Raw genomic sequence first — 23,108 nt, 5'->3', positions numbered from 1 at the left:
ATCACAAATAAACTACATACACTTAGATATACAGCCAATAATTCCATAACTACTTTTTAATAAAAATATTATAAGATTCCCAGATAACATAAGAAAAGTAGAAAGAAAAAAATAAAGATCTATTATAAGGAAACCAGTTTCTATAAAAAGATTGAAAAATCAGATAGAAGGACTACTATTATAATTAGGAAATATATGATCATTTACCCTAGAATGGAAAAGAGTGGACAATTGGAATAAAAGAAGTGTCTTAATTTCTTTCAATTCAAAATAAAACTGAATTATAAAATGGAGATAAAAAGATTTCTAATTTAGGTCAGGATGATTAAATTAAAAATAAAACTACATGTTGATCATCTAAGAATACTGGTTATTTATCTGATAGTTTAGTCATTAGCACCGATAAAAACTTCTGTGGAATAAACTCGAGGTTGATAGATTCAGGTGCCACATTAACTATTGCACACCTGGTTAACAGTTTTCAAATTTTCAGGATATGAGCACACACAGAATTTATCAATAGGCTTAAAAATTTTTTCCTAATAACTTAAAGAGCTGAAATATTTATAACCCAAAGCACTTATTCAATGCTTGTATTCACATGAAAATAGGCTAGAATTTGTCCTAAGAACGTGATTACAGTCTACGCCTTGTTCACAAACAGCAATGTTCATTTCTACTATAAAAGACAGGCCTATAAAGGTTGCAAAAATCATAGAGTTCTAGAATAGAAAAAAGTCATAATTGCTTTTAAAGCTGTAAATATAATAAATCCATCGTTAAGAAAACATTCAACTTAAACAATATTGAAATACATTTGGGTAATTAATAATAGTGTAACATTTAAAAACTCTAACATACTATTCATAATATTTGCTCTATTTAGAAAGGCTTGTAAAGCAAAACCATGCTATTCACCTTATTATCATTGGAACAAAATTCAAATACTTAAAATGACACTCAAAGTTATTTCTACTTTCAAGACCCTGTCCTTGCTTACATAATCTTACCTGTGCTCATAAAGCCATAAACAAATATTTCATTCTATCATAAATAAATTCAAACTTATGACAAAAATATTTATAAATCTGTTTAGGGAACCTAACTTCTGATTCAATTTTGAGAAGGAAGCAAAGCTAGTGTTCTTTCGCTTTTTTGTTTTTACTATAAATACTTTTCAGCAAACACTAATATCAGAATTTCCTACATAAAATTACAGACTTTTTTTCACACAGATATGAACAGAGTTTATTTTCCATTGATACAGGAAACAAAATATGTTCTATTTTCCTTAGCATATCAACATCAATAAGTAAAGTCATTACTTCCTTTACCAGAAAAAAATTAATACAAATCAACTCATAGAAAGTAGGGTGATGTTATTGAGTTGGGTGTTTTTTCTCAAAGATCAGTAACTTACCACAAGTTCTAAATGCAGATATTTTTCATCTGAAACTCTATGGTATTGAGATGAAACAAGTTTTAATAGTGAACCTTGCCAAGACTTTTTGGCTTTACACAAATAATTGACTTTAGAGTCTTGTGAATTGAAAAATATTTATTTTTTCATTTTGTTTTGCTTTGCTTTAATTTTAAAATCTACCTTTGCTTTGTGTTTCCAAAGTACTGTGACTCTGGGAATGATAATCTTCCTCCTCCCCCAGTTTTGGGCCTGTTTAAACCTCCCTGGGTCCCTCTACCACCAAAGCACTGTGGTTAGGGCAGGCATGATTTGGTGGGACCATTAATTTGTTTGAGGCTATAATTTTTGTTCCAGTAACTAACACTTCATTAAGTTGAAATAGTTTCATTATGAAAAGAAATATTCACAGAGAATTTAACCAATGAATGGAAAATTACTAAGTTTCCAACCATTTTGATTCAAGATGAAATGTAAAGCTTACTAATAAAATTGGTTTATGTTTTGAATTTTTTAAATTTTTTAATCATAGGAGAATTAAGACAAGAGGTTATGTGCAAGTTTTCAAGTTTACCACCGAGAAGCAAAAATGGCATATAGAAATAATTATTCTTTTAAAATGTGTCCAGCTTCTATTTCACTGAAATTAAATGCAAATTATATACTTTGTTTTCCTTTAAAAATACATATGTTATATCCTGGACATTGTACTTTCATTTAAACACAGAAATTCAGTCTTGTTCCATTTCACTCATTCATTTAATAGCTATTTACTGAGCACCCACTTTGGTCAAAGCATTGAATTAGAACACCAAAACAAAAAACCCCCAACATCTGTCCTTTCCTCAGGAACTAACATTACAGGCTGTGATACAGAGATTACATAACCAAGGTCAAGTTATTTCATTACAGTCATGGTAAGTGGCATGTAGGTAAATTCCAGGGTACTAAGAATGTTTCTCTGAAGAACCACCACTTAAATTCACATCCAAAGAAAAAAACAGATCTGGCTTAGGTGAAGGAGGAATACAGGAAAGATAATTCATAAGAATTCACACCCTGAGGTAGAAAATAGCCCGACTCATTTGAGAAAATGAAAAGAAAAAAGGGATCCGGGGGCTACTAAAATTAGAACACAAAGAATCAAGTGGAAAAAAATGCTGACTCTGGAGTCAGACATATTAGATTCAAATCTTGTCTCCATCGTCAGTTCCACATTATATTATCTTGAGAAACTGAAGTTTCCTCATCTATAGGATAGAGATATTAATAGTTTTGATTCTATAGTTGTTACAGATTAAATAGTTCACACACTTAAAAGTTTATGGTGGCATCAGGCACATATGAAATGCTACAGAAACACTAGCTATTATTAAGATTGCCCTAACCCTAACCAGAGCCTTCTTTTTTTGCACTTTTCCTTCTCTGAACTGTACCCTCAGTTACACACTGGGATTGGAAACAGGAATTCTATGTATTCCCACTGTAAATGTTTCACAAGGTGAAGCAAATGGACATCATGGCCAAAGCACCGTACACATTTTTAAAACATCCTTTGAGAAAATCTCTAAAACTACAGTCCCAGGAAATTCAGCTTTTCTAATTGTGGGAGTCATCATCATTATTATTTAGCTTAGTTTTATTTGAACTGTGTCTTTAAGACTGGGGAACATTAGACTCTTATAGTAAAAATGCTTTGATATTTTTTTAAATGCAGTCATATGGTGTGAAAGTAGGCTCTATGATACAGAATAGTGCTATGTAAACATACTTATGTATCTTTGAGTCAAACTTTAAATTTAAGCTTTAATGTTGATTTTCACAGTTTTTGTTCTTTCCTTTCTCTTCCTTCTTTTCTTCCTACCTAATATCTTCCTATTTTCATTCATTCCTTACTGTGTAGCTAACCTAAGCTATACCTTCCTTATTTCTTTTGAGTCTTGGCCATTCAAATCTAATTAGATACTTCTTATCCTGTTAATCAATTATTTTTCCTTTCCTGTTTGTCTTTGAAGACTATAATATTTAGGCCTCCCAATTGTAAAAGGATTAGCAAAGCCAGTTTTTTTTTAACATAATTTGTTATATATGCAGGAGAGGACTCCCTATTCTCTGACCTGAGGTCATAAAGTTCTCACATATAGTCTATAAATGCAGAATTTACTATAGAGACTAGCAAACCCACTGATAGTGATGTTCATAGTCCAAGTACTTATCTGGCATTCCTAGTGCAATAGAAATTCAGACTCTGGATAAATCCCTCTCTGCGCTCTTGGAAAGATTCCCAGCTTTACTGATATTCACTCAGGAAGAGATTCAGAATTTTTCTAAATTTATCCGAAAATGAAACTTCTCAGAGGAATGACTATAATCCATTTATAGTTTGGCTCTGCTTGAACATCTATTCTGAAATCTGCCTACAATCATCAAAGACTAAAAGTATTCACTCCTGAAGCCCAAACTAGTACTTCCTTTATTTGGTTTCCAAATTCTGTGTTAGGGTTTTCAAATGTTCATTAAAGACTTCTAAGACCCATATGCTTCCCCAGCTATCTTAATTTTAAATGTGCTGCTTTTTAAATTACATGCAACATTATGAATTACATCATTTCTGTTTTCAGTTCTATCTTTTCCTGGTCATAAAATTAATAATCAGATCATTACAAAAAATTAAGCAGAACAACATACATCCGTCATCACCCACTTCTCCAAGAAAATTCACTGTATTTCAGCGTATTTCCTTTCTAAATATCTAATACTATTTAAATAAAAGTGAATTTATTTTCTCATGCAGTTAAATGCCATAAAAATAATTTCTCTATTCAAGATGAAGTCTATGAAAAGTCTATATCCACCTGTCCTCTCCCTAAGAGAACACAGGAATTTTTCTTGAATCTTTGTAGCATTTTAAAATATAAAGAGGAGCACATATTATACCAATATCACCATTTCCATGGCAATATATTTTTCCAGTTTAAAAAGTACAACGAGAAAGTTACACATTAAAATCAATAATCCTCTTTAGATAGTAGGAGAGAAAGGTATCTTAAGTAGAATAAAGATACAAGTTATTATCCTTTCTGGATTTTTGCATTTTAAAAAAGCATAAAAAGAAGGCATGAAGCTCTCCTTGACTTTTTACTTTGCCAAGAAAATTTGCCATCCTGGTTAAATTATATTTCATAATTCTGGGTTTTTTTTTTAAGATTTTTATTTATTTATTTGACAGAGAAATCACAAGTAGGCAGAGAGGCAGACAGAGAGAGAGGGGGAAGCAGGCTCACCACCGAGAAGAGAGTCCGATGCGGGGCTCCATCCCAGGACCCTGGGATCACTATCAGAGCAGAAGGCAGAGGCTTTAACCCACTGAGCCACCCAGGCACTCCTGGGGTTTTTAAAGTTAAATCACACACCAAGTAATTGTGGTTGAATGTGGATCCACCCATTTGGGGCTTCTTGTAAACACATACAATTACCTAAAGTGTATTAACGCAACTATTTGTTCAGTGAAGAAATAGCATTTTCTTCTGTGTGTCACATATGATAATATGATAACATTCAGATAAAGATTAAACCTGTTGTCTAATTTCTAAAATGCAAAAACAATTTCACCACAAGGGGCAGTATCTACAAAACGCAAACTTTAATGAAGAGGATAGAAAATTTATTTTGGGGTCATTTAGTAAGTTTTGTACTCTACTGGGGTTTATTCATAGGAAGAACGTAACTTTGTAGAAACAATGGCCACAGTCAAGAGATTCTCTTGTACTTTCTTGTCTGTTCTTAATCTTAGGTTGACCAAAAGAACACATCATTGCTAAAGAAACTTTTCATTTTTTTTATGTTTCCTCTGATGCCCACAGATCATAGTGGAGTATTACAATTAGTCCAAATAACTATCAAACCTAATGACTATTAGGGCCATGACAATCACTGATCTATAATCTTCAAAACATTTAGGACCTCACCCAATTTACATATGAGATTTCTTCCTTTGTACCATCAGGAAGACTAGCCAAAGAGATAATACTTATCTGCAGGTTTGCCAAAGAAAATGGACTGTCTAATATTCTATCCAGGTTCTAATACCACAGAGTGAAAAACTGAGGTAAGTGTGGTATAGATTGGCCACTTGTAGTTGGAGAGGAAAATCTACTGAAATAACTCATACCTTGCTTATCTTATCCTATGGGATTGAGATTTTGGCCAATATTGTTCAGATTCTCCAACACACACTGTTGCTGCTTCTTCATTTTTTCACCATGCAAAATACTGAACTTCATCTTTTCAGCATATAGACAAGCGGTCTTAACATTGGGGTATGTGGTTCAAAATCATTCATTAAGGTATGGGGAGAAAAGAGCAAAACCTCTAAATTCAATATTAATTTTTATTTAAAACATAATAAAAATTGTCTCAGTAGGATGTATTTTGACTTTGTCACTGGTGTATAATATATAAGTGAACATATAATTAAGAGGAATAAATACTCTATACATTTTTACTATAGAGGCGAAGAATTAGTTTTTGAATTCGTTGTCTCCACCAGCTAATATTACTGTAACAGAGGACGTTCTTGGGAACGTAAGCAAAACCTCTCCCTATCCCACCCCTGCTTGTCTTCGACAGAAGTGGAGGTATGTTCCCAGTGAACTCCTCATAAAATTAGGCACACTTCTATAAGGGGATTCTTTGTGAGAAGCGTTTCTTTATGCCTGAGTGGGGAGTTTTCTGGCTACATTTCTAAGAGTTTTTACGTTGGTCCAGGCTTCAAGATGACCCCACCTTCCAGGATTTACACGTTTGTGTAGTTCTCTTCCCCTCTGACTAGGGCTGACCTATGTAACCCACAGAATACTGAATAAATCACCATGTACAACTTCCAAAACTAGGTTTTAAAGACATTATGACTTCCATTTTACTCTCTTGGATCACTTACTCTGGGAAAGCCAATTGCCACGGTATGAATATATCCAAGCAGCCCTTATGGTGAGGAATTAAGACTTCTAGAATATCTAACAACAAACCGAGGCCTCCTGGCAGTACTCAGCAAGGAATCAAGCTTTCCTTGCAACAGCTAGCAAGACACTGACACCAGCTGCCAATAGCGATGTGAGTGAAACATCTTGGAAGCAAACCCACCAGCCTCAGTCAGGTCTTCAGTTGGCTGTGGACCCACCCAACATCTTTACTACAACCTCGGGAAAGACCCTGAGCCAGAAAGACAGAGCTCTGCTACTTCCAAATTACTCATCCACAGAAACTCTGAGCTGATAAAAGTTTATTGTTTTCAGCTTCTAACTTTAAGGGTAATTTGCTGTTCGGCAATATACAATTGATATAGCTGAGTTCAATCATCACTATTCTAAATAGAATATAAATATACACATCAAAACACTGGGCACACCTTAGTAAAATAATGAAAAAATAAGTTCCCTTCTGTACCTTTGACATTGTAATATTTGTAAGAAGCAGAAAAGGAAAACTGATGAGTAAGCTTGAGGAAAATGAGTCAATCTTTCTAGGGCCTCAGAAGAACAGAAGCCAAATTATCAAGTTGAAATATTTGTTCACTTTTCCAAATGTTGCTAAACATTCTAGCCAATTAAATTTTCCCTAATTCTAACATACCATAGAGGCATAACTCTGGTCTCCTTCTATACAACAGTGAAAATAGCAGAATTTAGTTGTTTCTTCTCTAAGATCTATATGCCTTGTTAAGTTTTTCATATTTTACTTTCTTTTTGAACTTTGAAGAAAAGATATTGTATACAGGTACATGAATGCATTAATCCTATATTCCCAATAGCACCTAAATATACTGTTTAATATCTACTGATCTCATATAATTTAAGAAAATTTCCCAATTAGTTTTCCAAGTATCTTCTTAATCCTCTTTCAGCAAATTAAATTATTCTTGAAGGAGAATAGGTCTTGCTTTTCTTTTGTTGTTTCTTAGAGTGATTAGAAATATGTTTTGCATATATTGAGAACTTAATCAATAAATCTGGATAACAGAAAAAAAAAGTAGACCAGTAGCCTTTTGTAAGAAATTATACTACTATCTAGTATAGTCAAATAAAGTAAATTAGCACAGATAAAATTATTCTACTGGTCAAATAAGGAATGTACCAGTATAATGATGTACCATAAATCTCTTGGTCAAGAGCCCATTGGCTTTATACTACAGTATCAGTACCCATCTCCACCAAATTAAACTATTATAATCAAAGTTTATGGCTATAATGTAGAGCCATTTGTCCTTTTAATAAGAACAAACTGAAAGATAGGTCTGATTTTACCTTATACTACTAAAAATATTGAATACCTAGGATAAGCAAGATTATAAGGCATCTTACTTAACATTTGAATTATGAGCTTACCTGGTCAGTGCTTCTGTAGAAGGCCTACAGTGTCCGTATGAGGCGCAGAGTTTCAGCTGCCCATTTGACCCACTGATGATTAGACCATAAGTTTCCTGATAGGTCCCATCCGTTAGCTGACCTGAGAGACCTATAAAGGGGAGAAAAGACTGATTGGCCAAATCCTTTCTCATTTTATAGTTCTGAATTTTTAAACAAGGGGGCTATGTAGTATTTGTGATTGTCATGCTGGGCCATACACAAACTCATGAGAAAGAGAAAGGAAACTGATAAAGGGAAAACACAATACAGCAGACTTGAGTAGAAGAGAGAAAGTCCTTAAGACCCCTGAGAAGTAAGAATTATGGCTTAATTCTTGCCATAACATTTCTGGTTCCATTTCACATAAAATTTGACTGTACTGTTCCTCTGGATCCTTATGCTAACTTCCACTCCCTTCTAACCTGAAGAACTCTGAGTGGTTTTTGTTCCTTGTTCCATCAAAAACGTTGGCTATAACATTCCTTTAGGCTAAATATAGAAGTGAATGGGAATACTATATCAATAAAGTAGCATCAATGAAGATGCAGAGCTACTTGAAAGGAATAAAAATGAGATAAACCTCAATTTACTCCTCTTGTTTAAAGAAACTTTTCCATGGCAATCTCATTTACCATCACAGATTCAACTACTAGAAAGAGAGATGATTTCCAAATCTCATCTTCAACCCAGATCCCTCCCCTGCGAAATTCAGATTGCCTCCAGACCTATGTACCTAAATTTCGAATGACATTTTATATTCAACAAGATAAAACTGAAGACCATCATTTCCCCTTAGTTAATTCCGCTCCAGTATTTTTTTTTTTTTAGATTTTATTTATTTATTTGACGGACAGAGATCACAGTAGGCAAAGAGGCAGGCAGAGAGGGTGGAGGGGGAAGCAGGCTCCCTGCTGAGCAGAGAGCCTGATGCCAGGCTGAATACCAGGACCCTGGGATCATGACCTGAGCAGAAGGCAGGGGCTTTAACCCACTGAGCCACTCAGGCGCCCTGCTCCAGTATTTTTTATCTTGAGTAACCACCATCTGCCTCAAGCTAGAAGTTAAATTCACCTTTGGCATCTTTTACATCCTCATTTCTCTTTTCTCCCTGCCCTTATACACCTATTTTCCAAGAGCTGACAATTGACCTGTTTAACATTTCTCAAACATGCATCCTCTTCTTCATCTCTAGCATTACTGCATTAGCTCATCAACCCTCCTCTGAAGCAGCCAAAGCAGAGGTAAATGTGCTCACTTACCTGTTCTTTATTACATAAGATCAGGAATCAAACTTAGCCATGGAAACTTTCTCTCCTTTCTAAGGAGAAAGGATGGGAGGTGACATAAGTGCTATTTTCTCCTCATTGCTGCTTCCTCATTTTCTTCTCCCCTCTTTCTAAAACCACCCAGTGTTTCCACCATGAAAAATCTCATGTCATTATCTATTCAGCTATTAATCCTCATTTTTGCTACTGATTCACTCCTAAGCCTTTGCACCTTGATTTATTAGTGATGTCATTGTTTGTTCACTCAACACAACTTCTATCGCATTTCTTGGTGATGTTAACATTCATATACAAAATCTTCCCAGCACCCTGACATCAACTGGCATTGATTTCCTTTCCTCTCGTAATATCTTCCTCAGCCACATCTCAACCTTACATTACCAAAAAACAAAACAAAACAAAACAAAAAAGCATATCCTTCAATGTCTGAACTATAAACACTCCATTATCTTATCATCATCTCTTCTTTTTCCATTCGCTCCATCTGGTGTACAATTCTAAAAATCCTTTACCAACACATGGACCCTCCACTGATCCTAATAATATTCCATGCCTCTCATTCTCCTCATTTTCGCTTCACTCAATTTATATTATACTACATATCATGAGAACTGCGTTCTTGAATATGCCCTAAATTCTTTGGACTCTCTCTCCTACCATCTCACTGACCTCGAAAGACCTCAAGCTCTGATGAAATTCAATTCTTTATATATTCTGTCCTATTCCCCAAATAGCTGAATGCAGTCAGAGAAAAGCACCTGTTCTTTAAGCTCAAATGGAAACTTAAGATTACATAGAAATTTATTTTCCTAGTTGATTCACTCTCCTACTCTTTCAGATGACTTCCATACTTTCTGCTATTTCCTCAAACTTTCAGCACATCCTCTTTGCTTGCCACTCCACTGAGAGAACAGAAACAATCAGCAAAGAAGCTCCATTTGTGCATCTACCTACATATGAACCCACATACCTTGTCTTTACTCCTTCTGGAAAAAATAAAATATCAGTGCACTGCTTAAGGTTGATCTCCCCACTTGTGCACTGGAGCCTAGCTTCCGTCTCTACTCAACAATATTATTCTATCAATATTCTCCCTCTCTCCTGCCTCGCCAACTTCTTTTTCTCTATTGGGTAATTCCAAGAGATTATAAATATGCTGTAACACACCCCATCTTACAAAGCTTCTCTCCTTTGGGGCACACATCACTTTAAAGGTTGCTACCGCCCCATGCCTTTACTCTTCTATACTGTCAGGCTCTTCAAAAAAATGGTTTATCAACTCTAGCTCCAATTTCTCTTCCTATTTTCTCTTCAACCTAATACAGGAAGGCTTACACCACTACCAGTTCTCCATTTGAATGTCATCAATGAACTGCACATTGACAAATCCAGCAGGAATTTTCAGTTATTTTACATGAACTATCTGAAATATTTATACTCTCCTTCTTGAAATATTTTCTTCTGTTGTTTTTAGGTATTCCAGATTGTCTTCATTTTTCTTCTGTCTTTTCAGACCACTTTGCTGGTTCCCATCTACCATATTCTCCAAACACCCTACTCTTGCTGTCAATTTCTATACATTGGAGTTCTCAAGAATTAGTCTTGAGACCTCTTCTCTATCTACAATTCATCTCCAAGGTGGGATGTCATCCAATGTCAGGACTTTATAGATACCTTCACATGCTGATGATCCCTAAATCTGTATCTCCAAGTTTCACTTACATCCTTAAATCTGGACTTAACCAATCACTGATTTGCTCAAAATATTTGTAGTTATCCACTTGACATCTCAAACCTAAAATCATGCATGTAAACCCCAAATCATACCCTTACTTCCTGAAAAAGAACTATTCTACTTGAATTCTTCATCACAACAATAAATAACAATTTCATCTACCCTGCTTTTTAGATGAAAACATTGAAAATATTATCTTCACTCATTCTCTCACACAGATATCCAAGCTATCTACAAATTCTGTTAGTGAAAACCCCAAAATATATTTGAAATTTGATCAGTCTCCTATGGTGTGCTTTGCTTTTCCTCTGCTACCCACAGTTTATTCTCTACTGGTTGAACAAAAAAACCTTTGAAAATTTAAATTATAACATAACTCTTCTGCTCCAAATCTTTTGAGGGCTTCTCACTTAAATAGGAGTTAAACTGGGAAGCTCTACAAGGCCCACCATGATTAATGTTGTCTCCTTCCATGACCACTCTGTAGTCTAACCACTGTCCAGTCTATGACGTCTCTGACTTCTGAATATGCCACACATACATTTGCTCTTCTTCTGCCCATACAGTACTTCCTTCAGATATGTACACTGTTCACTCACTTTCTTTCTTATAGTTTCTGCTCAAATATCCATAGATAGGACCTTCCCCGACCACTTTACCTAAAACAGCAAACTTTTCTTTAGGCATATCTGATCCATTTATTCTTTATTTCTCTCCATAGAACTTACCAGAATCTGAAACAACTATATGTTTGTATCTGACAATTTTCTATCTCCTTCAAATCAAATACATATTTCAAGAAGACAAGTAATGTATTTAGTAATGGCTGTCCTTTACCTACCTTAATACTTATGATAGTACCTCACATGTTAAGCAATGAATATTTATTGAATTGAATGATAAGTGAATAAATGAATTCAGAGAAGCACAATTCAATTCAAATATTGGTTATCTGAAAAGAAATTTTGCCTATGGACTTGGCAACATTATCTAAATTAAATACAATGAGAGTTCTCAGACAATTTTTTTTGAAGTCTTTCAATATGGACAACAGCCTAAGTAAAAATTATTTTACAACAGGATAATGAAAAGTAGGCTATATAGACAGTTTTATTGTGTATTATTTTTATTTATTTTATAATATTTGTATTTTATATTTAGAAATATAATATATAATTATAAATGTTTATATTGCATATTATTTATTTATTTATTTAAATTAAATTAGCCATCATATAGTACATAATTATTTTTTTATATAGTGTTCAATGATTCATCAGTTGTATATAATGCCCAGTGTTATTATTTAATATTATATAATATTAATATGTTAATTGCATATATAATTATATTATATATTATATAGTATTATATATTATTATAATTCTGTAAAAATATTAATATTATATGACAACCACTGCTCATCAGATCACACGCCCCATCCCCCACCCCTGTCCCTTCTGCAACCTTCAATTTGTTTACCAGAGTCAAGAGTCTCTCATGGATTTTCTCCCTCTCTGATTTTTTCCTATTCAGTTTTCCCACCCTTCCCCTGTGGTCCTCTGCACTATTCCTTATATCCTACATATGAGTGAAACCAAATGACAATTGTCTTTCTCTGACTCATTTAGCATGATACCCTACAGTTCCAACCATATCAATGTAATTGGTAGGTATCCATCCTTTCTGATGGCTGAGTAATATTCCATTATATATATGAACCACATCTTCTTTATCCATCCATCTGTTAAAGGACATCTCAGCTCCTTCAATAGTTTGGTTATTCTGGACATTGCTGCTGTGAACACTGGGGTGCATGTGGCCCTTCTTTTCACTATATCTCTATCTTGGGATAAATAACCAGTAGTGAAATTGCTGGGTTGTAGGGTGGCTCTATTTTTAACTTCTTGAGGAACCTCCATACTGTATTCCAGAGTGGCTGTACTAACTTGCCTTCCCACCAATAGTTTAAGAGCATTCCCCTTTCTCCACATCCTCATCAATATTTATTGTTCCTTATCTTCTTAATGACAGCCATTCTAACTGGTGTATGATGGTATCTCATTGTGGTTTTGATTTGTATCTTCCCTAACGGCAAGTGACACGGAGCATTTTTTCATGTGTCTGTTGGTCATTTGTATGTCTTCTTTGGAGAAGTATTTGTCTTCTGCCCATTTCTTGACTGGGTTATTTGTTTTGGGGGGTATTGAATTTGATAAGTTCTTTATAGATCTTGGATACCAGCCCTTTATCTGTAGTGTCATTTGCACATACGTTCTCCTATTCCGTAAGTTGCTTTTTTGTTTCGTTAACTGTAACCTTTATTGTGCAAGAACTTTTTATCTTGATGAGGTATTAATCTGGCTTAACTTAAAGACTAACTTTGAGTTTCTCAATAAATAAAAAGAAATCCTTCAGGATCATAATTTCTTCCAAATAAATTTGGGAGAAATATTAGCTGTGAGATTGAAGATATAGTCTTTTCTGATAGAAAAATGAGGGTTAACAATCTGCTGCATGCATCAGCCAAGTACAAAGTAGGTTTGTTCTCCTCTTGTGAAAGTTGAGAAACCATAAAAGGTTCAATATATAAATAAGATACCAAACCATTTTTGCCCAGATTTGATCTAAGGGAACATCCATGCGTAAGGCCAAAGTTCCCCAAACAGATATTGTGAATCTACTCTAGTACAAATGGATTTTCTAGTCCTTAAAATTCTGCATTATGGAAAAACATGAGGATATTAGTATAAAAATAATTTAGAGCAAGTACTATACCATATCAAAATTGATTATTAAAAAAAAGAAAAGAAAAATGACCCTAGCATGTGACCCCTGTTCAAATGTTTGCAAAATAAACCTTTCTTTGAGCTACTTTGCTGTCAAGATTATAAGCTATGAAATGATTAAAAGATGAAAATCTCTATTAAGTTGTATGAGATGAGTTTGGGTGAGTTAAACTATTCTTTCTAGTGGTTATTTCTTACCAGAACCATCTCTTTAAGAGCTTTCCTTGCTCTGGAAAAGAGAGCTACATCACTGCACATGGACACATCAACATATATCAATGATACAATAAGCAAATAAAATTTCTATAAGCTAGGATAAATAAGTTCATATTTAAAAAAACAAAGAAAAGCACAAGTATGACTTAATTATTTTATCTCAATGTAATAATTAAGTATAAATTAACTTATATAGAGTGTTTAGTAAATACCTGGTATTGTGTCAAGTAGTTTTCAAAAGAAATTCTCTTTTAATCTCATGAAAGAGCCCATTGACAGATGAGATTACAGAGACTCAGAGATTTTATGTAAATTGCCCAAGATTACAAAGTTAATAAATGGAGGAGCTCATACATGAACTCACAATGACAACCTCTAGAGCTGGGGCTTTTAAGCAGGGCAGTGTGCAGTCTCTACCCTGAGGTGACTGTGGATGTGGATAACCTCAGAGCTATTAAGTGAAACTGTAAGAAAGCAAAAAGGCAATCCAAAAGCTATGATGAAATTTTATCATGACCTAAACATAATGAGATAAGTCAGGATGAAACTTTGAGGCAGGCTTAGAGGTAGCGATGACTGAATATTGTCCTCTGAGAGGCAGTCATAGTAGTGATTTATTAGTTCTGACACTGTCCCTTATCCCATAGATGGACAAGAAAACCCATTTTGGAAACAAAAATAGAAAAACAATAGAAAGTTCATTTGGAAACAAAGAAGAAAAACAATAGGGAAAGAGGTCCATTTCTCATAGGAATTAATCCTTGAAGGATAAGAAACATTTCTAGCAAGTCAAGAGAAAGAAGGATATTCTTTTAAAAAAAAAATGGGTGGGGAGAGAAGAAGAGGAGAAAACAGAGGTAAATGCAAGGGTTGATGAAGGGGAAAAAACCAGCAACTTCAGGGAATAACTGGTAGGATGACTCCTGAGGGAGGGATATCTTGAGGGAAGTAATACCAGATAGGAAACTAGTTGATCTGCTAAAAGTAATGCTTCCACATTTATAAATTTACATTTGTAAATTAATCTCTGTAGATAACACCTTGTGTATACCTAACCCTAGATTTAAAGTAGAAAAATTCTATTCTGATTCATTCAATAAACATAAAATCTCTAAAGATATGAAATAAGGAAGATTAAAGAGTAAAATCAGCAAGATGGTAGGACAGGCAGTCTTTCCTCCCACAAAAACACCATTTTAACAACAATACATGAACCAGTTCTTTCTATGAGAAACCCAGAATCAGTTAAGAGCCCCCTGCACCCCAGCTGAGTATAACAACAGCTACAGTGAAGCTGGTAGGACAATTTATGGAACTCTCTCTTTTTTGTTAAGATTTTATTTTTAAGTTATCTCCACACCCAACCTGGGGCTTGAACTCGCAACCCCAAGATCAAGATTCACATGCTCTACCAACTGAGAGCCCCTGGAACTCTCTCACCATAGTCTCTCTACCCAATGCAATGGCATGAGATCAGGAAGAAACTCTAAGCTCCAAGGGAAAGGAAAGACTGGAATATATATGCAACTTTCTGACTGGGGAGGGCTGCCCAAAGGATTGTCTTATGTCTCACTGTGCCAAAGTGATGTCAGGACCCAGCATAATCTTGACGTCCAGAGGGTGGTCACTGAGAAAAATAACACAAAAAGCTGGGAGGCATTCTGTTGCTCCAGAGGACCCATGGTAGAACAGACAAAGGTTAATAGAGCTCAGCAGCCTCTTCCTTGGGGTAAAAAGGTGAGGGGAGCATGTGTTCAGAGTTCCAGGTCTGAAGGACTAGTTTCTCTCTAGCCCAATTTGGGGAACTGATGTGACCTGACATAATCTTAGAGCCTCTTGAGAACAAAAAAGAGGCAGTGTCACATTGCTGCTTCAAGAACATTTGGTATAGCAGAGAGACACCAGAGGGAGCAAGAGATTACAAACTCTGGAAGAAAAAAGAAACCAGCATATCCCTTTAATTACAAATCTAAACAAAGGACTTGTTTGTGTACATTCATAATTAGAGACACATCCACAGAGAAGGTCTGGGAGGCCCCAAGAATCTCAAACTGGACTGACTGATGAAGGTCTTTCCCTATATGGAGCCAGTCCATTAAGATCACAAAAGGACTACTTTTTCAAAGGCATGCATGCCAACATAAAATTATAAGGAACACGACAAAACAGGGAGAAATGGCCCAATCAAAAATACAAAATAAACTGACACAAAAGAAACAAAGTTATATGAATTACCAGATAAAAACTCCAAATAATTGCTATTATAAAAATGGTCAAGCTAACAAAACTGATAATCTGAACAAAATGAAAATTTCAATAAAGAGACAAAAAATGTAAAAAAGAACCAAAAAAATTGTGGAGTTGAAGAATACAATAATTAACATGAAAAACGTGTTCAATGGGATGATATATTCCACGTGCTTGGAAAAAAAAACAAAACAAAAAAACTGCCAACCAAGAATACTGTATCCAGCATAAATGTCTTTCAAAAATAAGGATAGATTTTCCCAAATGAACAAAAATTGATGGATCTTGTCACCATTAGACCTGTGTACAGGAAATGCTAAAGAGAGGCCTTCAAAATGAAATGAAAGAATGTTAAACAGCAACACAAAATCATAAATGTATAATGCTTGCTATTCAAAGTAAATATATATAGATAAATAAATACTGATACAGTAATGCTGTTAGGGTGGTTAGTAAATCACCTTTAGTTCTGGTGGAAAATTAAAAGTATAAAAATAACTATAACTATAAAAATATGCTAATGGTTGTGCAACATAGAAAAGATATAATTTGTGAGATGAATAACAAAGTAGGGGGAGAGAAATAAAAGTGTAGAGGTTTTGTATACCATTGAAGTTAAGTCATTAGCACAGACTATAATAACTAAAAGGTATCTTTTATAAGCTGGAGAATAGCCACAAAGAAAATATCTACAGAAACTAATCAAAGGGAAAAGAGAAAGGAATTGAAAAATGTCGCTAAAATAAGCAAGAAAATGCAAAAGAAAGCAGCGTGAGAAGAAAAGATGAACAAGAGTTACAAGACAAAAAACAATGAACAAATGGCAATAGTACATTTCTCCCAGCAATAATTACTTTAAATGTCAATAAATTAAACTCCCCCATCAAAAGAGTGATTAAAGGTATAAAAAATAAATAAGGTCTCATTATATGCTGTTTACAAGACATTCATTTTAGACCTAAGGAAACTCATAAGCTAAAAGTGACAGAAATGGAAAAAGATTATTTCATGTCAGCAGTATCCTAAGGAGAGCAAGGATGACCATACTTAGACAAAATAGAATCTCTAAGTTAAAAACTATAAAATAAAAAGATAAGGACAGTGTATAATGATAAAAGAGTCAATTCATCAGGATACTATAACAAAACTGTAAGTATATATGCACTCAACATCAGAGCACTTAATTATACAAACACTGACAAACTAAAGAGACAAATAGCAATACAGTAATAGTAGGAAATTTTAATATTCCACTTTCAATAATGGATAGAACATTCAGATAGTAAATCAATAAGGAAACAGAGGATTTTAACAACATTATAAGCCAAATGAACCTAACAGACATATATGGGGTGATCCACATATTCTACTCGAGTACACATGGAATATTATCCAAGTTGGATCATATATTAGGCCATAAAACAAATCTTAACAAATTTAGCAAGACTGCAAGTATCTTTTAGCAAGTATCTTTTCTCACTACAGTAGGATAAAACTAGAAATCAAAACAGAAGAGAAACCAGAAAATTCACAAAGATGTGGAAATTAAAGAACACACTCTTGAACAACCAAAGTGTCAAAGAAAAAATGAAAGGGAAATTAGAAAATATATTGAGACAAATAAAAACAGAGCATAACAAAATGTATGGTATTCAGTAAAAGAAGTACAAAAAGGGAAGTTTAGAGCAATAAAACCTACAAAGAAAAAAAAACATTCAACCTAATTTTATACCTCAAAGAACTAATATAAAAAGAAGAAACTAAACTCATAGTTAGCAGAAGGAAACAATAAAAATTAAAGCAGAAGTAAATAATATAGAGAATAGAAAAAAATTAAAAATAAAAAACTGCTTCTTTTAAGATCTTTTAAGATCAACTAACAAAGTTTAGTTAGACTAAGAAAAAAAGGGAGAAAACTAAAAAATAATCAGAAGTGGAAGAAGATACATTATAACTAATGCTATAGAAATAGAAAGTAGTATAAGAGATTACTGTAAAGAGCTTTATGCCAATAAACTGGATAACCTAAAAGAAGGGATAAATTCCTAAAAACATACAACTTACCAAGACTGTGTCCTGTGGAATTAGAAAATCTTAACAGATCTGTAACTAGTAAAGAAATTGAATTAGGAATCAAAAGCCTCCCAAAAAAGAAAAGCCTAGGACCACTTGGATTTACTCATGAATTCTACCAAACATTTAAAGAAGAATTAATGCCAATCCTTCTCAAACTTTTCCCAAAAAACAGAAGAGGAAGATATGCTTCCAAACTCCTTTTACAAGGCCAACATCACCCTGGTATCAAAGCCATAAAAAGACATGTCAACAAAAGAAACTACAGACCAATATCCCTGATGAAGAGAGATGCAAAAATCTCAACAAAATACTAGCAAACTAAATTGAACAACACATTAATATATATCATGACAAGGTGGGATTTATCCCTAGGCTGCAAGGATAATGCAGCATATGAAGATCAATTAATGTAGCAAACCACATCAACAGAACTGAGGATAAAAATCACATGATCATCTCAATAGATGCAGAAAAATAATTTGACAAAAGTCAACACCCAGGGCCACCTGCATGGCTTAGTCAGTGAAGCATCCCACTCTTGATTTCAGCTCAGTTCATGATCTCAGGGTTGTAAGATCAAGCCCTATGTCAGGCTCTGTGCTGGACATGGAACCTGCTTAAGATTCTCTCTCTCCCTCTCCCTTGCCCCTCCTCCACCTCTAAAAAAAATTAAAAATCTTAAAATTTTAAAAATTTAATACCCATTCAGGATAAAAAATAATAAACTAAGAAAAGAAAATTACTTCATCAAAGGACATACACAAAAATCCCACAATGACTATTAGAGTCAATATTGAAAAACTGAAAGCATTCCTCTAAAATCAGGAACAAGACAAGGATGCCACCCACCATTTTTATTCAATATAGTACTGAAAATTCTAACCACAGCAATAAATCAAGAAAAAAAGATAAAAAGCAACCAAATCAGAAAGAAAGTACAGTCATCTCTGTTACAGATGACATGATCAAATATGTAAAAAAAAAAACTAAAGATTCCACAAACTATTAGAATCAATTAATAAATTCAGTAAAGTTGCAGGATATAAAATCAACATAGTGTATTTCCATACACTAACAACAATCCAAAAGGAAATTAAAAAAACAATAATATCAAAATAATAAAATACCGAAGAAGGCAAAAGACTTGTACATTGAAAACTAGAAAACATGCTGTAAGAAATTAAAATACAAATAATAGAAAGACATCTCTTTTCATTAATTGGAAGACTTAATATTATTTAAAGGCCTACACAAGTAAACAATCCACAGATACAACATAATACTTATCAAATCTCAATGATTTTTTTATAGAAATAAAAAAAGCAGTCCTAAAATTCATATGGAAGACTCAAAAGACAAAAGACCCAGACAAAAGGTACAAACTAGCCAAGACAATCTTGAGAAAGAAGAACTAAAGGCCTCATACTCCCTGATTTCAAAATATGTTATAAAGTTATAATAATCAAAATAGTATGGTACTGGCATAAAGATGAACATACAGACCAAAAGAACAGAATAGAGAACCCAGTAAAAACTCCACACATACCATTAACTGATCTTCAACAAGAATACCAAGAATACTAATGGAAAAAGGATAATCTTTTCAACAAATGATGTTAGGGAAACTGGATATTCCCATGTAAATCAATGAAATTAGGCCCCTATATCCCTCAAGAAAAATCAACTGAAAATGAATTAAACAATTAAACACAAGACCTAAAACTGTCAAATTCTTAGAAGAAAAAATGGGAGCTGAGGGAGCTTTATAACAATGATTTTGGCAATGATTTCTTGGATATGACACCAAAAAGCACAGGCATCAAAAGCAAAAATAGACAAGTGGGACTATATTAAGCCAAAACAAAACAAAACAAAAAACAACAACACAAAAAAAAAACTTCTTTTCAGCAAAAGAAAGAATCAACAGAGTGAAAAGGCAACCTATGACATAGGAGACTGCTAATAAAGAACTGATACTAAAAGGGGCACTTGGGTGGCTCAGTGGGTTAAGCCTCTGCCTTTGGCTCAGGTCATGATCTCAGGGTCCTGGGATCGAGCCCCGCATAGGGCTCTCTGCTCAGCAGGGAGCCTGCTTCCCACCACCCCCCCGCCTGCCTCTCAGCCTACTTACCATCTCTCTCTGTCAGATAAATATATACAATCTTAAAAAAAAAAAAAAAAAAAAAACTGATACTAAAAAATATATAAGAAATTCCTGTAACTCAGTAGAAAAAAAATCCAACTTAAAAATGGGCAAAGGATTTGAATAGACATTTCTTCAAAAAAGATATACAAATGGCCAACACTAACCGTCAGATGATCATAAACACTATGAGATATTACATCACACCTGCTGGGAGAGCTATTAAAAAAAAATCAGAAAATAAGTGTTGGTGAGGATTATTGATGAGGAAGTGGAAAAACTGCAAACTTTACACTGTTGATGGAAATTAAAACGGTGCGGCCACTGTGAAAAATAATATGGAGGTTCTTAAAATATTACAAATAGGACTACTATATGACTCAGCAATCCCACTTCCTACTATTTATCCAAAAGGCTTAAAATCAGAATCTCAAAGACATATTTGCACTAGCATGTTTATTACAGCATTATTCACAGTAGCCAAGAAGTGGAAAGCCCCATAAATGTCTATGAACAGATGAATGGATAAAGAAAATGTGGTATATATACATACAATGGGATGTTAATCAGCCATATAAAATAAGTAAAACTTCTCATATGGTTCAACACTGATGAACCTTGAGGACATTATGGCAAGTAAAATAAACTAGTCACAGAAGAACAAATACTTCATGATCCCACTCATATGAGGCATTTAAAGTAGTCAAGCTCATTTAACCAGAAAGGTAGTTGCCAGGAGCTGAAAGGAAGGGAAACTGGAGAGTTATTGTTTAAAGAGTATAAAGTTTTAGTCATGCAAGATGGAAAAGCTCTAGAGAGTCACTGTATAACACTGTGCTTATACTTTATAATATATTACAGTATTATACTATATTATACCATAATATACTGTAATATACTCTTAAAAATTTATTAAGATGTTCTATCTCCTCTTACCATGATAAAAAAAAAAAAGGATTTTAAAATCATGATGGGAATTAATGACATGAATATAGATTCACAGCTACCATTTTGGAACTAAAAAGAGAGGACTCTCCAAAAATTAAATGAAATTAAGACAAACCATAAACTATATAAAATTTGTAATTATGCCCAGGAAGTAATTATCTGAAAATGCAGGTTAGGTGAAAAACATATATAAGTCAAAGAATTATTTCAACAAATTAGCAGAAAATAACATCAGATGAAATTAGTTGTATATGTGCTGCCGAAGCGAGCACAAGATGAAATTAGTTGTAATTACAAACTTCTACCTAATCATCTGAAGTTGACATCACAAAAAATAATGGGGTCTCTTAGAAAAAAACAAAAAAACACCTCCTGATGAACTTGACCTCTGTATGTTCAGTAATTTTTATTGCAAGGTCACTCAGACAAGTTAAAGAAAAAGCCAGGAAGAATAATTCTGACACAGAGCTGAAGTAAGGAAGGAAACTTTCCAGCACTTGAAAAGTTTTATGCTCAAAAGTGTTGATGACACAGCAGGAATTAAGCCTTTATCCCTGAAGCTAGGTCTGGTTAATATTTCATGGAGTCACCTCCCTTCAGAAGCAACCAAATTAATTCAGTGGCTACACTGAGATCTGAGAGCACATAGCTTCCTCACATACACACTTTACAGAGGGCCAGCTTCCTGTGAAAGCTGCTGGAGCTCTGTCAACACAAGGGAGTCGCCCAGTGGAAGATCCTGTAATGCCACGCTGGTAGCAAACAAAAGCAGGGAACAAACTCTGTGGAACAGCCCCAGGAAAACTAATACAACCAATATACACCCCAGAATCCTGTCAATCACTGAATTTCAACATCTATCTATGTATCTTTCTATTTCCAGCAGATCTCTCTTCAAAATGAAATTCTATTTGGAAATCCAATATATAAAACAGGAAAAGTGCACTTAATCTGATTGAAATGGGATAGGAATTCAGAGTTCTGCTTACCCTCCTTGGTCACCCTGTACCGCCTGTGTCGCCTACATTTTTTGCTGAACTCTAGAGCTTTTCCGAACAGAGTATCAAAAAACAATAGATATAAACCACTCTATGAAGCTCTCAGTTTTCTTTTCTTTTTTTAGATTTTGAATAAAGATCACTAAGTATTTTCATATGAAGAAACAAAGGGTAGAGAACATGCACCCAAAATAAATAAATAAATAAACAAATAAGCAAAGACATTGTTCCTGGTTGTCAATCAACTTGAGAGGTAGCTGACCCAGAAAAGCTGTGGAGTGCAAGATTAAAATTGATTTAACTACTTAAATTTATTCAAAAAATTGTTTAATAGCATCTCTGATCCACCAGGCATGGACAGATGTGAGAGATATAAAGACAACTTGTAGGTCCCAGAGTTCAAAACTTTTTATGTTTTGAACACAATTTGTGTTTTGGTCCAAAACTGGATCACATTTATTTCAATATTACTCCATAAATCTCAACATTCTGGAAACCCATCAGCTTGATTGGCAGGAGCCCACCCTTTCTTCAGGAGCTCCTCCCAAATACTTCTGGAAATCCCTCAAGATACTTTCATGCGTCTACCAAGCATATCTGGTTATCACTTTCTGCCAGTGAACTGGCAACTCACAGATACTGCTCAAGCCTCTAAGTCATAAAAATGGCGACCTCAATAACCCTCTGAGAATGCTGCTCCTATTAACGTGGCCACTCCACATGCCTGAACTCCTGCACAGCCTCTGATGATGCTGGGGAAAGGAGATACCATTCATGGTCAGGTCAGCCATTCTCTTTGCCCAACATATCCTCAGAAACATGAGTTGAACCTGATTTACAGGGAAC

Source organism: Mustela lutreola, chromosome 3 (assembly GCF_030435805.1).
Source record: "Mustela lutreola isolate mMusLut2 chromosome 3, mMusLut2.pri, whole genome shotgun sequence".
Classification (NCBI taxonomy): domain Eukaryota; kingdom Metazoa; phylum Chordata; class Mammalia; order Carnivora; family Mustelidae; genus Mustela; species Mustela lutreola.
Note: the sequence above shows the minus strand (reverse complement) of the source record.